This window comes from Ornithorhynchus anatinus, chromosome 4 (genome assembly GCF_004115215.2).
Source record: "Ornithorhynchus anatinus isolate Pmale09 chromosome 4, mOrnAna1.pri.v4, whole genome shotgun sequence".
In the NCBI taxonomy this organism is placed as follows: domain Eukaryota; kingdom Metazoa; phylum Chordata; class Mammalia; order Monotremata; family Ornithorhynchidae; genus Ornithorhynchus; species Ornithorhynchus anatinus.
The window spans coordinates 13,134,324-13,151,171 of record NC_041731.1 but is presented as its reverse complement, the minus strand read 5'-3'; the positions used below and the strand labels follow the sequence as shown (position 1 = coordinate 13,151,171).

General features: G+C 41.7%; 1 protein-coding gene and 1 long non-coding RNA gene across 2 annotated transcripts in view; one reads left to right on the top strand and one right to left on the bottom strand.

Moving 5' to 3' along the window:
- Positions 1–16,848, bottom strand: part of CNTNAP2 (contactin associated protein 2) — a 1,271,576-nt gene that overhangs the window by 205,848 nt on the left and 1,048,880 nt on the right. The gene's annotated exons all lie outside the window — the stretch shown is intronic.
- LOC120638317 lies at positions 5,897–7,908 on the top strand. The gene is made up of 3 exons (XR_005659916.1): positions 5,897–5,956; positions 6,257–6,343; positions 7,620–7,908. It is a non-coding gene; the product is annotated as an uncharacterized LOC120638317 (long non-coding RNA).

Sequence of the window (16,848 nt, the reverse complement as noted above, 5' to 3'; positions counted from 1 at the left end):
TAGTGATGATAAAATTGTCATTTACAATAGTTCTAATGTAAGAAGTAAAATTCTCAAGTGATACAAACACTTCTATGGAATATAAGACTTCAAATGGTAATCAAAAATGACTGGCACTACCAAGCATATTGATATGAAATATTCATGGGGCCGATTCTTAGAAAAATGGTTCCACGTCACCTCCCTTTCTCTTAATCATGCCATGTTTTAATCGATCAATCTATCAGTAGTATTTGAGTGTCATCCGGTTCAGTGTGGGTGGAAGATGTCCAGCATGGGACTCCCCCGACCACAGCGGTGAGCTCCAACACTCGATCACGATGGGCAATTTGTCCAGATGGGTTACAGTTAGGTTTATTTTCCAGCTAGTGAGACTCATGGATAAATGCCAGGCTTACCATGCCCCACCGGATGGGCCACTGGCAGCAGGCGAGAGGCAGGATGAGATGGAGGAGGAACGCAACTATGTAAAAGATGGAGAAGAGGAGTAACATAATAACGTAAGCGATGGAGGAGGAGGGGGAACGTAATACCGTAAAGATGGAGGAGGAGGAGCAATGTAATAGCATAAAACACAGAGGAGTAGGAATGTAATAACATCAGAGTTGGAGGTGGAGGAGGAATGTAATAACGAAAGAGATGGAGGAGGAATGTAATGACGTATAAGATGGAGGTCGAACATAACATATAAGATGAAGGAGGCAGAGGAATGTAATAACCTAAGAGATGGAGGAGGAAGGGGAATGTCTTAAGAGGGTCCTGAGCCTGCCCAGCCTGGGAGGGTCTTTGCTGAGCAGCTCAGCAGGGGTTCCCTCAGGAATTCAGGTCCATAAATCCAGCTACATCACTCCTACAGTCCATCTTCCAGCCCGTTCACGGTCCAGGATCTCCTCTCCCAGGGAAAGGGAGGGCAGAGGCAGGGGAAAGGACCTCTAGGCTCTCCCAAAACAGTAGTGAGCAGCATGTTCTAGTGGATAAGGCAAGGGCCTGGGAGTCAGAGGGCCTGGGTTCTCAACCCAGCTCCTCTACTTGCTTGCTGTGTGACATTGGGCAAGTCACTTAACTTCTCTGTGCCTCAGTTTCTTCAACGGCAAAATGAGGATCCAATTCCCATTCTTCCTCCTACTTTGACTGGGAACCCCATATGGGATAGGGATTATGTCCAATCTGATTAAACTGTATCAACCCCAGTGCTTAGAGCAGTGGGTAATAAATACCATTTAGAAAAAAAGGAGACAGAAGGTGGCCTGATGGAGGCCTCAGTGGAGTGGAAACAGCAGGAGAGACAGCAAGAGGTATTTCATTGGCTGTAAAAACCCTCCTGTACTGTCCACTAAGATCCTATGTCACGCTGGAGGCTGAGGCCTCGATCCTTTGGTGCTGACACCTTAATGATAATAATTGACGTAATTAAGTGCTTACTATGTGTCGGGCACTGTACTAAGCATTGGGGTGGATACAAGCAAACTGGGTTGGACAAAGTCCCCATCACACATGGGGGTCACCATCTTAATCCCCATTTTCCAGATGAGGAAGCTGAGGCCCAGAGAAGTTACGTGACTTGCCCAAGGTCACACAGCAGACAAAGTGACCTTAACAACATGGCGCCAGCTCACCTGGTCCATTCTGGACCCATGCTATAGCCACAGGTACTTGACTGGTTTCTGAGATGATAATGATGCAGCAGCAGAGGGTGAGTACTGTCCCCATCTTTTTTTCCCCCTTTCTCCCTCCCCATTATTTCCTTCCATGTTCATCCTCCCCATTTTCCCTGTTTTCTTCTCTGTCCCCCAAAAGGCCCTCTTTAATCCCTTTAATCTCTTTAATCTTTAATCCCACCTAGAACTTGACTTGCCTGAGAAGCTCATCAAAATCCTTAGGCTTCTGCACAATGTCATTTATTTATATTATGTCTGTCTCCCCCTGTAGATTGTAAGCTCATTATGGGCAGAGAATGCCTGTTATATTGTTCTATGGTACTCTCCCAAGCACTTACTACAGTGCACTGCGCACAGTACTTGCTCAATAAATATGACTGACTGACTGACTGACACAGTTGGTTAAGTCAAAATGAGCTTTTCTGTCTCACTCATTCCCCATCACCACTGTTTGTAGGCCCAATCCAGGTCAATTGATTCTCTGCTGAAATGGCTAAGGATTCATTCAATTGTATCTATTGAGCACTTACTGTGTGCAAAGCACTGTTCTAAGCACCTGGGAAACTACAAAATAACAATAAACAGGCACATCCCCTGCCCACAAAGAGCTCACAGTCTAGAGGGATATAACAGTGCTTGTCTTGTCTTGTCTTGTTAGTGAAGCAGGAACCAATCAGAAAACACAACTCATGAGTGTACTTTTTCAACCGGATGGACTATGGTCACATACCGGCACTTAGGGATGCCCACAATCCGACCAGAGTTTAGCTAATAAGCACCTATATAGTGAACCCGATATGACAAGCTGGAGTCAGACATACTTCTGAATCACCAGGAAACACAACTCAACAAGCCTTCGAGATAGACTTTCAGAAATTGCTGTGTATTGATGACTGAATTTCAGGCCTACATACAAGCCTTGAAAATGACTGTGAGTCATTTTCTGAGTTGGCACCAGTTTCACACTGACAGTAAATCTGCAAAAGTCAAAGCTACGTATCAGCCTTCACCAGGAAAGCCTTATACATAACTAAATCTTTTCTGTGATCACAAAACTCTGCTATCCAGGTGTCTTATTGTCTAACGAGGCACGGATAGATGAAGTAGGAAACAGAACAAAATAGGCTAGCATACTGGGAGAGTGACAGGGTTAGTCACTTCCTAGTTCCCCTTTACCCTCTCCACCAACTCCTTCCATTTTTATTACACTTTTAAAGATATCTTAAATAGACTCACATCTTGAAGAGGTGAAAGATGCAGGGAACAGGATGGAGCCATAGGCTCTGAAGGTTGAGGATATATATAGAGAGAGGGCTGAAATGTGTCTTTTCCTAGACTTGTTCCGTGCCTACAGTAGTGTTTTCCATGCTGATTTAAGCTCACACTAGAGAAGCGAACTCTTTGTATGGGAATGACTAACAATTAAAAACACCCAGTTCTCCTAAAAGATGAAGGTTACTTTCTTGCAAACTCTCATATTAAGGAAAATTCACACTGCCGTATCCACCCATTTCAACAGTAAAAGCATGAGCACAAGGAGTTTCTTTAATAACATGGTGTGCTGAAATCAAATGGGCATGGGCTGTAAGGAAGAAACTTTCCTATTAAATCAGTGGTGTTTATTGAGCAACTAATCTATGCACTGTAGTATGTGCTTGGGAGAGTACAATAGAATTAGTAGACATGAGTCCTGTCCTCAAAGAGCATACAATCTAGCGGTTTAGGCAGATTCTAAAACACATTACTGGTAGGGGAAAGTAATGAGTATAAAGATATGTCCATAAGAGCAATCTGGTAGAGATGTTAATACCCAAATGTGCCCTAATTTCCTAATCAATGTCTGTCCAAAAGTGTACTGAAAACATGCACGTGGCTGAACTGAGGGAGTATATTCAACCAAGAGGTAGAGGCAAGCATGACCTTTCGGAAAGAGCTTGGGCCTCAGAGCCAGGTGAGCTGGATTCTAATCTCAGCTCCACCACTTGCCTGCTGGGTGACCTTGGGCAAGTTGCTTAGCTTCTCTGTGCTCCTGCTTCTCATTTGTAAAATGGGGATTCAATGTCTGTTCTCTCTTTCTCAGACTCTATGTTTCTTTTGAGACATGAACTGCATCCAACTTGATTATCCAGTATCTACCCCAAGCACAGAGTAAGTGCTTGGAACATAATAATAATGTTGGTATTTGTTAAGCGCTTACTATGTGCCGAGCACTGTTCTAAGCGCTGGGGTAGACATAGGGGAATCAGGTTGTCCCACGTGGGGCTCACAGTCTTAATCCCCATTTTACAGATGAGGGAACTGAGGCACAGAGAAGTTAAGTGACTCGCCCACAGTCACACAGCCGACAAGTGGCAGAGCTGGGATTCGAACTCATGAGCCCTGACTCCAAAGCCCACGCTCTTTCCACTGAGCCATGCTGCTTCTCCATAGTAAGCTTTTAACAAGTATCACAATTATTATTATCATTGTTTGGTGGCTCCGGGCAGTATTTTTTCTGTTTAGGGGCCTTTTGTTATTTTCAAATTAATTGAACCTGTAAAGATAGGACTGAAAGGAAAAGTGGCTGACTTTAACTAGAACTGCAATCGTACCTGAATATCTCTAAATATATGGACTTTGTCCTGATTTGTCAGAAGAGGCCCCACCCTCACTCCTGGGGCAGGAAATACGCATGGTTTGTCCATTCACTCTAAAAGTGAGGGAGGCTCCAACTGAAGAGTGGTAAGATGAACGACATGTTTAAGTAAACCAATATCAGTATTTACTGTAGTTCACTTTATTTTTTTCTACTGATTATACTGAGGTACAATAAATTACATACAGCCTTTCAGCATAACAGAATTATATCTGGGAATAGCATTTTAGAATCCTTAATCCTCATACTTCATTTTATCAATATAAAATAATACCTTAGGGATCAATGAGAGACAATCGACTGATTGAAAAGAAAAATAACAAGATGGACTTGTCCTCCAAAGAATGCCCTAGAAATTCAAACCTTCTTAAGTGCAAAGAAAAGCATGATTTATTCAGATCATCAGAGTTTTGAAATACTGAAAATTTTCTGGTAAATCTATTAGATTCTTTCCAAGTAGCTTAGCTTATATTGACCACATTCTCTTGATTCCTTTTAAAAGTTCCAGAATTCATTTTCAGTCTTCCAATTTCAGAAATCATTTGAAAGCTAATTGGCCTGGTTTCTAGGCTGCCACTGGCAATAATACAGGGAGAAAATGCCCATTCCATCCCACTGCTTCAATTAGAATGAGGGGAAAAAAATACATTAAGGGGAAAAGCAATTTACGAAGGTGACAGTTAAAATAGGAAGCAGCTAAGGAAGTTTAATCACTTGTTTATCCATCTGAATTAATATGGTGGTGAGCACTTCTAAACACTTTTGAACTGATAGTTCATGATGAGCTTTCTCTATGAATATCTGCTAAACGTAAAATGAATGACTTACAATAGCGAAAGATAATTACTTCTATAGCATACGGATAATGAAATCTGATGGCATTATCTTTCTTTGCTTAATAAGACCAGTTTGCGATTGGTAATTTGGATGCGTCTGCTTCAGAGCCAGGTATCATTTCCTTGGAATTAGAAAGAGACAAACAGGTACGTAAAAAAGTCAACTTTCCTAGAGTAACTTAATTCCTACTGAAGAAGAAATAGCTAAGACATTAGAACTCCTTTAGGGCAGGAATCATGTCTTCTTCCTCTATTTTACTTTCCCAAGTGCTTAACACAGTGCTCTACATGTTGCAGGTGCTCAATAATCAAGACTGATCGACCTCATCAGGAGCATCGCTTGATTAAAACAGTGCTCCAAGGAATAGGGACGATTAATAATAAGGGATTTTTCCAGAAAGATCCACTGTATATTTGATTTATTAAAATGTTTTTCAATTTCACAGAAGTATTGTCGACTTCCTGAAAAAATATCAGTAAAAATACGTATGTCCTCCACTGCTAGTCACCAAAAGTGATTTTACTTTTAAAGATGTCCCTTGAGGATTTGGAACAATGAATGATGATTCATGATAATCAGGTAATCAACTATTAGGTTGCTGATGTACAAGAAAAAAATAAATAAGATCAGCTGGTAGAAAACACACAATATAAAGGAAACAATGAGAGAAGATCTTGTGCTTTTTGTGGATCGAATTTCATCACTTCACTTCTCAGAATGTCTTGCAAAAATCTATATCTTTGTTATGCAATTTATCACAGCATATGATGTCATAATGGATGTTAAACAGGGAATTTGAGATAGAGAAATATTTGGCTCCCATGAGGTAATTCTCAAACTATTTTTCTTCACCTGGTGATAGCTATAAAGAGGTTTCTCGGGACTTTTCATTCTGGATTTGTTCCATTTTGTCACCCTGAAAAGGTGGCAGTTTGTCAGGTGGATGGAATATCCATCCTATTAAACTGTCAAAAAAGTAGTGTCAAACCCAAATAGATGTTTTTAGCAGATAAGGTATTACTTAGAAGTAGATAGTTTGAATTTTTTTTTTTGGATATTTTGAATTGTTTGGAGGTATTTTATTCAAATATCTTCATACTTCCTCATCTTCTCAAATTTTCCAAAGTAACTGAAGGGAACTGTGCTGGAAATCAGTAATACGACAGATTTCGCATAGCCGATTGGGGACTATGGAATTTAAGATTGGTCCCAGGTAAGAAATTTTCATGCTTTTATATGATACACTACAGACTTTGAATTTATCACATTTGAGGCTTATCAAAGATAGTGTTCATTTTCTTCTCTCGGGCAAATCAGTATGCAAAAAGGTGGCTAGTCTGCCAATTAGTCATCTCCAGTTGACTACTTAAAATCACTTAAAGGCTGATAACAGAATCTTCAAATCTCACAGAAGGTAGACCTTTGAGATGAGACTTTCCCTCAGCCCAATAGAAATCACTTCCCGTTGAAATGGTTTCCACTCAACTGTCTCTTTTGTGGATCTGTCAGTTAAATATCCCCAATTCCTCCATTCCCTGATTACAATGCCCTGCTTCATTTTGCAACCTACAGCTCTCTTGCCCCCCCAAACACACCCTCTTCTCACTTCCTGATGCTTACACACCTTCTAAACTTTTCTTTTTAAAAAATCTACTTCTGCTGCCATCACTACTACTGGTGGAGGCCCCTTTTGTGGCATGTATTCCTGGTCTTGCATGGGTAGAGGGGAGACTGGGTGGCAGTAGCAGCTAGGGAGGGAGGACAAGGAGATCCAAGATGGTGATGGAGAGAGAGGAGACCTGGGAAGGAGTTGCTAACATGGACCTGCTTTCCCAGGGACTTCCTTCTCCTCCTTCCCTGCTGCCACCATGGCTGCCTATTCTCCTCCACAGTCCACAGTCCATCTCTGAAGACCAGGAACCTTAAGGACCGGAATTGTCAGTGACCAATGGCAGTGGTTTGCAGCTGTTTATAAAAGTTACAGAATAGAATTAGGATTAGAAAAAAAAAATCATAGGGTGAGAGGCGGGGATAAAAAGGAGGAAGAGGAGATTCAGGGTGAGGGGAAGAAGGGCATAGCCAGAAGGATGTGGCCAATGGGGAAGAAGAATGGAGGAGGCAGGGCTGGACTCATGTACCTTAACAGGAAAATGGAAGCTAATCTTCTGGCACTGAAAACTTTCATCAGCTACTGCATTCATCCTCAAGGGAAATTACAATATTCAAAAAATGTCCCAAGGAAGACAAGCTCTCAACTCATTTGATTTCTTCGCTATACATCTTGATAGAGTTCTCAATACAGTAATGGTTGGGCACCCGTTTTACCTTGAAAATGTTCATTTCCATCCCTATTTCATACTACCTTTGTTCCAAACATTGCATCTTTCTCTTCAACCTAGTAAGGGTCTTGGCAAACCCTATGAAATGATCCGCACATTAGGAGGTTTGTTCATTTTCACCTTCTACATGGATTCCTCTTTCCTAATTAGGTCTGCAAACGTTATTTCCAAAATGGGTGCCATCATGAAGACATCATGGCTTCTGATTTTGCCATTTTCCTTTGAAATGCTGAGATGATGGGAAGTGCTCAACAGTGTTATCTTAGTCTTTGGGTTTGGTCTTAGTTCCTTCTGCAAATTGTTCAATGAAGACTACGATTCAAGATGCACAGAGTCCCACTGAATTCAACTGAATAAAGGGCTCTCCTACAGTTCACAGATACATAGTGAAAGGGCAATTGGTACCTTTGGGACCTTAATCATTTAATTGATAAAATGTATGCATGTAATCAATCGTCAAAATCCATAACAGAAGTCTGCTTGTCTTTGCATGTTTGAATTTCCATATCATTGTCTATACAGTTAAATGTGAACAACTCTTTGTACTCTAGTGACAAGAGTGAAATTGCAGAGGGTCTCTCAATAACTTGCCATTCCCAGCAGTACTGCTTCTGTCCCTCCCAACACTCTGGAGTTCTTCCTTTTTCTTCCACCACCTAATCATTAACCCCTTGGGCAAGGGCGTTGAACACTGTGCGTTGGCACAGTGTTTGGGGTTGCCTGGGACAGATGGTTCTGGACATTTCCTTCTTCAAGAGAGGCAGTGTTGCCTAGTAGAAAGAGCATGGGCCTAAGTATCAGTAGATCCTGGGTCTAGGCCCCACTCTGCCGCTCACCTGCTGTGTGTCCTTAGGCCACCACCCTGGACCTGTTTCCTCACCTGTAAAATGGGGATAAAATAGGTGTAGCATGGCTTAATTGATAGGGCACGGGCATAGGAGTCGGAAGGACCTGGGATCTAGGTCTGGTTTTGCCACTTGTCTGCTAGCAAATCACTTCACTTCTCTAGGCCTCAGTTATGTCATCTGTAAATTGGGAATTACGACTCTGAGCCCCATGTGAGACAGTGACTGTTCCCAACCTGATTAACTTGTATCTACCCCAGCACTTAGAACATTGCTTAGCGTGTAGTAGGCACTGCTTCTTCTTCTTTTCTTCTAGTATTCATTTGCTTTCTCCTCATCATTTTCTTCACATTTCATCTCATCTCTGCCTGTACAAATCAGAAATTCCTCACCACTGGCTTTACATGGCACTCAAGTCTTTCCCTCCTTTTTATCCACTCTCACCTACCAAATCACCTCAGCTCACCCTCTTAGTGCCTCTGAAGCTAAACTATTCACTATGCCTCTCTTGCTTCTCTCTATTGACCTCTTGCTCACATTCTTCTCCCTGCCTGGAATTCCTTCCCCTCTGAAATCCAACAGCTATTCCCACCTTCAGAGCCCACCTAAAAGCATGTCTCCAGGAGGGCTTACCTGATCAATTTCTCTTCTATCGGGGTTCCATCACCCACCAAGAGCCACTTCTGCAATTCTGTGACTCACAACCAACCAAAGCATTTATGTATATCCTACATACACTATTAGGTAAGCACTATGTCATAAATTTAAAATCCCTTATATCATCTTCCTCCTCTCTATTTTTGTGTCTACCTTTTTCACATGGTATTTCTTAAGCACTTACTATGCATCAGGTACTATTCTAAACACTGGGGTAGATACAGTTTAATCAAGTTGGACACATTCTCTGTCCATGTGGAGCTCATGGTCTTAATCCCCATTTTACAGAGTAGGTAACTGAGGCACAGAGCAGTTAAGTGACTTGCCCAAGGCCACACAGCAGACAAGTGGCAGACCTGGGACTAACTCCCCCTCTAAATCATTTCTTGGTGGAAAGGGATCATGTCAACTAATTCTAATCTGGTCTTTCAAATACTGAGAATAGTGCAATGCCCCCATTAGGGACACATTAAATGCTACCGACTGTTTGGTTTCACCACTGCTTGCTGTTTGTCAGTATTTGGTGCTCTGGCAAGGATTGCTACTGTTCTGTGGTGGCTTTAGACTTAAACAGGTTTTATATATAAAATTCTTCCATGCACTACACAATGTCAAATACCTCTGACTGCCTATCTGCTTGCTACATCCACTCTGCTACGGGGAACCAGCTATGTCATGAAAGGTGGTGTGGGCGAATCTGCGCAAATGACTGTGCAAACCATGAGTACTACAATCGCTTCTTTTTTGGTCCTGAAATATTTGTGCCTGAACCGAGGCTTGTCTGTTAGTTCTGACAGAGGCTCTGTCATTATCACCACTACTGTTCCTTATCCCTTCTGTGGCTTGTTTGCTGAAGCATTTGTGGGCTGATTGGATGGTTGTCTTTTTGTGATTTAATCACTCTAGCTGCTTTAACCACTGGTACTCTAAGGTTAATGCAAGTATCTCCATCAAAATCCATGTCCCATTTGATTTAGTATGCAGATCACTCTTTGCAACTCATCGGCAAATAGGGTCCCTTCTCAGCAGCATCTTGGTGGCAGTGTGTTTGCTCTCCTAATATGGTTTTCTAGGAAACACCGATAAGAACTTTGGTGCGTGACAGTTCTTAACTGATCCCGGGCAAATGATGTCCTTGCTGATAACTGACACACTGGAAATCATTCTTGTCATTTCTGTCAGTACGTAATCAATTTGATTCACCCGATGCTGTCCCAGTTTCTTTCCCACCACCCTGTTTCTTCCTTTCTCTGGTCCTTCATTTTCATAATGTGCAGACGGCTTGCTACACCTGATGAGTCCCATGTTTATTTTCGTCACCTCTTTGAAACCTCCTGATGGAAGGTGTTTTTTCTCTGGTGATGAAAATCACTTTAAAGAGACACAGCCACAAAAAACATGCTGTAGGCTACAATGGCAGCCAAAGTAGCATGCGTGGTGGATAGAGCACAGACCTGGGAGTCAGAAGGTCATGGGTTCTAATCCTGGCTCCACCGCCTGTCTGCTGTGTGACCTTGGGTAAGTCACTTAACTTCTCTGGGCCTCAGTTATCTCAACTGTAAAATGGGGATTGAGACTGTGAGCCCCATGGGGGACAGGGACTGTGTCCAATCCGATTTGCTTGTATCCACCTCAGCATTTAGTACAGTGCCTGGCTCACAGTAAGCTCTTAACAAATACCACAATTATTATCATCATTATTATTATCCAGTTTTCGGCCTTTGTCAGGTTTGTGGAGGGTGCAGTGTCAGGCACATCAATCAGTCAGTCAATCGCATTTATTGAGCGTTTACTGTGTGCAGAGCATTGTACTAAGTGCTTTGCAGCATTCAATATAACAATAAAGAGACACATTCTCTATCCACAACACGCTTACAGTCTAGAGGGAGAGACGGACATTAATAGAATGAAATGAATTACACCCACTAAAGGCCTGACAAGCCAGAGGAATTCACTTAGTTATTTCCTAAACATGGGAAAATTAATTATTTTTTTGCCAGAAGGTAGGTCTCAAGGCCCCACAGCCATGGTATGAACAATTTGGGCAGATCCCAGCTCTTCAGAAAATTAACTGTTCTTGGCTTTGGAAAGCAGGGAATAAAAGCTATATACAACCTTTATCATTCCCCATGTAACAGCACTGCTGAAGTCCAGACATTTTATAGGCAATATTTTTGCAAGTGGAATGATCAGCTAAAATTCTGCCTTCTTTCCCAATACAAGGTTGGGGCAAAAAAACAAAGTTAAAAATGATTTTAGGGTTTAGAATAGAAACTATTCCAGAAGTAATGGTGTTTAACCAAGCAAACATATTTATTGAGTGCTGTCTGTGTGCAGAGCAACGTGGTATAGTGGAAAGAGCAGGGGCCTGGGCTCTCGCTCCAGTTCTTCCACGGACCAGCTGTGTGATCTTGGGCAAGTCACTTAACTTCTCTGTGCCTCAGTACTCTGATCTGCAAAATGGGGGTTCAATACCTGTACTCCCTCCATATTAGAATATGAGCCCTTGTGGGACCTGATTATTTTAACTCTACCCTAGTGCTTAGAACAGTGAGTGACACAAAGAAAGCACCTAACATAATAACACAATTATTATTAAGTGATTGGGAGTGTTGGTAGACTTGTTCCCTGCTCATAAGGAGCTTACAAAATGACCCTACCATCGTATATGGGTAGGGAACCTGTCTGCTAATTCTGTTGTATTGTATTCTCTCAAGTGCTCAGTAGAGTGCTCTGCATATAAGTAAATAATAAATACCACTGATTAACTGATTCATTCATTCAATCACATTTATTGACGCTTACTGTGTTTAGAGCACTGTAATAACTGCATCAAAGCAAGCCCGTAGCATGTCAGTATCTCACATTGGCCATGAGAATGACGGTTGGCTATAGTTAATACAAGAGGAAAGTCTCAGGAGCCTTAAGGAGGCAGAACATCTACCTTCTCTATTGTACTCTCCCAAGTGCTCAGTACAGTGTTCTGCACAGGGTAAACATATTATAAATATCATTCACGAACTGTTCGAGAAAGAAGGGTTACATGGGAAGGAGATGATGTATCTCTCCCTTGTGTTCTGTGCATGGATGCCAAGTGGCATCTGTGGGAAGGGAATAAGATCGCTTGGTGACATGCCCAAGATTCATTTGACTCTTGCTTATTTGTGGTGATTCAGCCATCAGAAGAGCAGTGGCTTCTACACTTGTGTGTATTAGCTCCTTCAGAGCAAACAAACAGACAAGAGAGCATGGATTCCAAGAGACTCCAGCAGCCAAGAAAGGGTGATTTTCCACAGGGAGCAGGCAAAAGCTTTACTAATCATCATCATGTTTTGTTTTTTTTTTTACACATACCTACACCGTGCCAAGGATTGGACTAGGCTCTTGGGAAAATGCAATCAAACGCTGTGTTTGTTATCCAACTGAACATCTATCACAACATCCCATAATTACGCTGAACGCTGATTTTTCCATCTACCTAATTAGAAAGACAATTTTTCCCATTTGCTGAAAGGAAAGTCAGACTTAGAAAAGTCCTCTTCAAGTCAGCGAAGCATTAGTAATTAAAGCTTATCCGTTTATGAAAATGAAAGAAAGAACCAAGTGCTAGGATGCTTGGAAAGGACAGCAGAAAAAGCTTGAATCCTCCAGCTCCCATAGGGTGTGAAATATGACAAATCAAACAGCAGAAGACAGCCGATAGCATTAATGCTCATGATTCAAAATGAATTCCATTAGAAATACTATCCCCTTTTTTACCTAATCCTATTTCACAAAACAAAAAATACTACTTTATATAGGCAATTGACAATCCCCTCTCACATCTCTACTTGTTTTGTTTCCACGAGCTTAGACTCTCATGTGTTCCTATGCAATAGTATAAAGGGCACTGTGATTAAAGCATCGTAACTGCAATTCTAGCTTTTGATTTCACTAAGGCCCACTTGCCAAATCTTTACTGATGACAAAGAATTATTCAAATGAGTCGAGACGAAAGAGGGTTGTGGGGGAACTCTGGGAGGATCTAACAGGATTGGCTAATTGGGAAGTAGGAGGGCAGAAGAAATTCACTGTAGATAGGAGATAGTGTATCTTGGCAAAAATAAGCACCATCAACTACTGATGTATTCTAAATTACTTGCAAATTTTTAAGCCAAAGATATTCAGAGATTATTGCAAACAACTTATTGAGCAACTGCTCTCTGAGGTGCTAAAGCCAAAGATGAAGAGAAGACCTCACACTGCTAGAGAATGGAGGTCTTCTCAGCCACATCCATATTCCTGCCTAGGATCTCACCAGTTGAGGAGGCACAATCAATATTTAGCACCAATTTGGGCAGGAGACTTGGAATCTCATGCTGCATACTGAAAGGCCTGAAAAACTCTAGAAGAAGCTCTAGAATGTAAAAGTTTATGCATGACTCCCAGGGCCTTATTTCCTTTTTTCCCACTCCTTTTTACATCACCACTGCACCTGGATTTGCACCCTTTATTCACCCCTCTCTCAGCTCCGCAGCATTTATGTTCATACTCATAATTTATTTATATTAATATCTATCCGCCCATCTAGATTCTAAACTTGTTGTGGGCAGGGAACACGTCTACCAACTCTGTTATACTGTACTCTCTCAAGAGCTCAAGTACAATGCTCTGCACACAGAAATCACTCAATAAATGTGTCAGAAAGCACTCAATAAATGTGTTTGACTGATTTTTAATATTTACTCCTTTTAAATGGGAGACTGTGGCATTATCAACACAGTCCATTCTATTAAGTACTTACTATGAGCCAAGCACTTGTGTCCCCCTTCATATCATTCATTCAATTGCATTTATTGAGTGCCTACTGTGTGTAGAGCACTGTACTAACCACGTGGGAGAATATAATGTAACAATGAACGGGCACATTCCCTGCCCACAGTGAGCTTACATATCTGACAATCGATCACTCTCCCCATCTTCAAAGCCTTATTTCAAGGCACTTCTCCAAGATGCCTTCCTGACTTAGCTCTAATTTCCTCTTCTCCCACTCCCTTCTTCTGCCCTTTATTCATCCCACCCTCAGCTCCATGGCATTCATTCATTCAATCGTATTTATTGAACACTGTGTACAGAGCACTGAACTAAGCACTTGGGAGAATACAATACCTCAGTGGACAGAGCATGGGCTTTGGAGTCAGGGCTCATGAGTTCGAATCCCAGCTCTGCCACTTGTCGGCTGTGTGACTGTGGGCAAGTCACTTAACTTCTCTGTGCCTCAGTTCCCTCATCTGTAAAATGGGGATTAAGACTGTGAGCCCCACGTGGGACAACCTGATTCCCCTTTGTCTACCCCAGCGCTTAGAACAGTGCTCGGCACATAGTAAGCGCTTAACAAATACCAACATTATTATTAATACAACAGTAAACAAACACACTCCCTGCCCACGTTTACTGACTTGGGTCGGTGGGGGGGCCTTATGTGCATATCCATAATTCATTTATCTAGTGAATAGAGTATGGGCCCGGGTGTTGGTAAGACCTAGTTCTAATCCCAGCTCCACCACTTGTCTGTTGTTTGACCTTGGACAAGTCACTTCACTTCTCCATGCCTCAATTACCTCCACTGTAAAGACTGTGAGCCCCATGTGGGACAGGGATTTCCCTGTATCTACTACCCCAGTGCTTAGTACAGTGTCTGGCACATAGTAAATTAAACACTTAACAAATGTTACAGTTATTATTAGACTGTAAACTCCTTGTAGACAGGGTACATGTCTACCCACTCTGTTACATTATACTGTCCCACAGTGAGTGCTCAATAAATACGATTCATTGATTGATGTGGATGCAAGATAATCAGATCTGATTCCCTTTCTGTCTGGGGCTCATAATCTAAGAGGGAGGGAGAGCTGAAACCTGGACATGGTCCCATAGTTGACTAGTGACAGAGCTGGGATTAGAACCCAGGTCTCCTGATGTCACAGCCCCATGCTGTTTCCACGAGGTTTTGACTGTACAGGTCAACCAATGATATATATAATTGCCCTCCATCGGTGAAGACAACACCACCAATCCACCTATGGGTGTATATGTGAAAAGGCCTATGTGAGACTCACAGACTTATTCATTTTTTGGGCTCTCAAAGACTTCAGTAATTCCCTTCAAGTGTCTGAAGACTGTTTTATGAGGCAGTGAGGTGCTGATCCACCACTGTTGATTTCCGGAGTAGGCAAGAACAAATGGGATTCAAATGGAATCACCAGAGTATTTAATTAAATGTGATGAAGAACTACTTAATTTTCTGAAGTGTGCAAACTAACAGGCAGAAGGATGGAGCTATTATCCCTGAAGAACTTGGGAAAATGGATCAATAAATCAATGATATTTACTGAGTGCTTGCTGTGTGCATTACACTGTACTAAGTGTTTGGGAGAGTACAATACAACAGGGTTGATAGATACTGCCCTTGTCCAAACAGAGCTTACAATGCACAGTGGGCGGTGGACGTTAAAATAATGGCGTAGTGGATACAACACGGGCCTGGAAGTCAGAAGTCCACAGGCTCTACTCCCAACTCAGCCACTTGTCTGCTGGGTGACCTTGAGCATATCGCTTCACTTTTCTGTGCCTCAGTTACCTCATCTGTAAAATGGAGATCAAGACTGTGAATCCCATGCGGGACAGGGACTGTGTCCAACCCGATTGGCTTGTGTTCACTCCAATGCTTAGTAAGGTAGCTGGCACAGAGCACTTAACAAATACCATATTTATTATTATTATTATTATTATTATTAAAGAAAGGCAAAATAAGAGACTGTGAGGATGTGGATCTGAACGCTGTGGGACTGAGGGATGGGGGGGTATCAAAGTGCCTGAGGGGGTACAGTCAGGTGTAGAGTCATTGCAGAGGGGAGGGGTGGATAGCAGAAATGAGGTCCATAGTGGATTTAGTTTCTTTTTCCTTTGATTCTGTGATAGTGATATCACTGCCTCAATAATATAAATAAAAAGTGAATATCATCTATTTCTATTTTTGTAAGGCAGCAATTTTTGCCTTAATCAATCAACTGTATTTATTGAATGTTTACTAAGTGCAGACCACTTTACTAAGTGCTTGGGAGAGTACAATATAACGGCATTAGCAGACACAATCCCTGCTCATAAGCTCAAGAATCTAGAAGATGTAGACAGACAAATCTATGTCAAAAATGAGGGAATTTGAATGATTGACAGCACCACTGACCACGAAAATAACATTGATTATCATTGTCATGTGGTGCTCGATATTTAAAGTTTTATTCATTTTCATTCAACCCATCTTATTGTCCCAGCTGGACCCACAACCCATTTTCTTTTTGAGAATTCTAACAAGAGCAATCCATAGCTCTTCTGGAGGCAATTAGCCAACTCTGCAAAGAAAAAAATCCCCATATTTCCCAGAGCATAATGCCTCTAGGATTAATTAGAATTTCCTTATTAAAGCTGCTTTGCCACTACCTAGGGGAAATTTTTAACTGATGTTCAGTGTGTGCTGCCTAGAATTCTGCAGATGTACGTGTGGTTACTTTGCTGATCTCACCATTTACCTGACTCGGAACAATTAGAAGAGAGAATTTACAAATGCAGTAGAATGACTGAATTGCCTCAAATTAAAATCTCCTGAAAGAATAAATGTGTTGCCCAAAAGGAGATTCAAATCTTTGCTGTTCAGCAAAATTCTACTTGAAGAGTGTCTAGAAGTGGTCCAACTTTTTTTAATGAACAAAATCCCTGTCCCAAAAGAAAATAAGTCGGCTGCTTTACTGTGATAAATAATGGAAACAAAAGCTAACTAGTCATACTCCAGGTGACCTCTGGTTTAACAAGCCCTTCATGGGACTGGAAAAAAGCGTCTT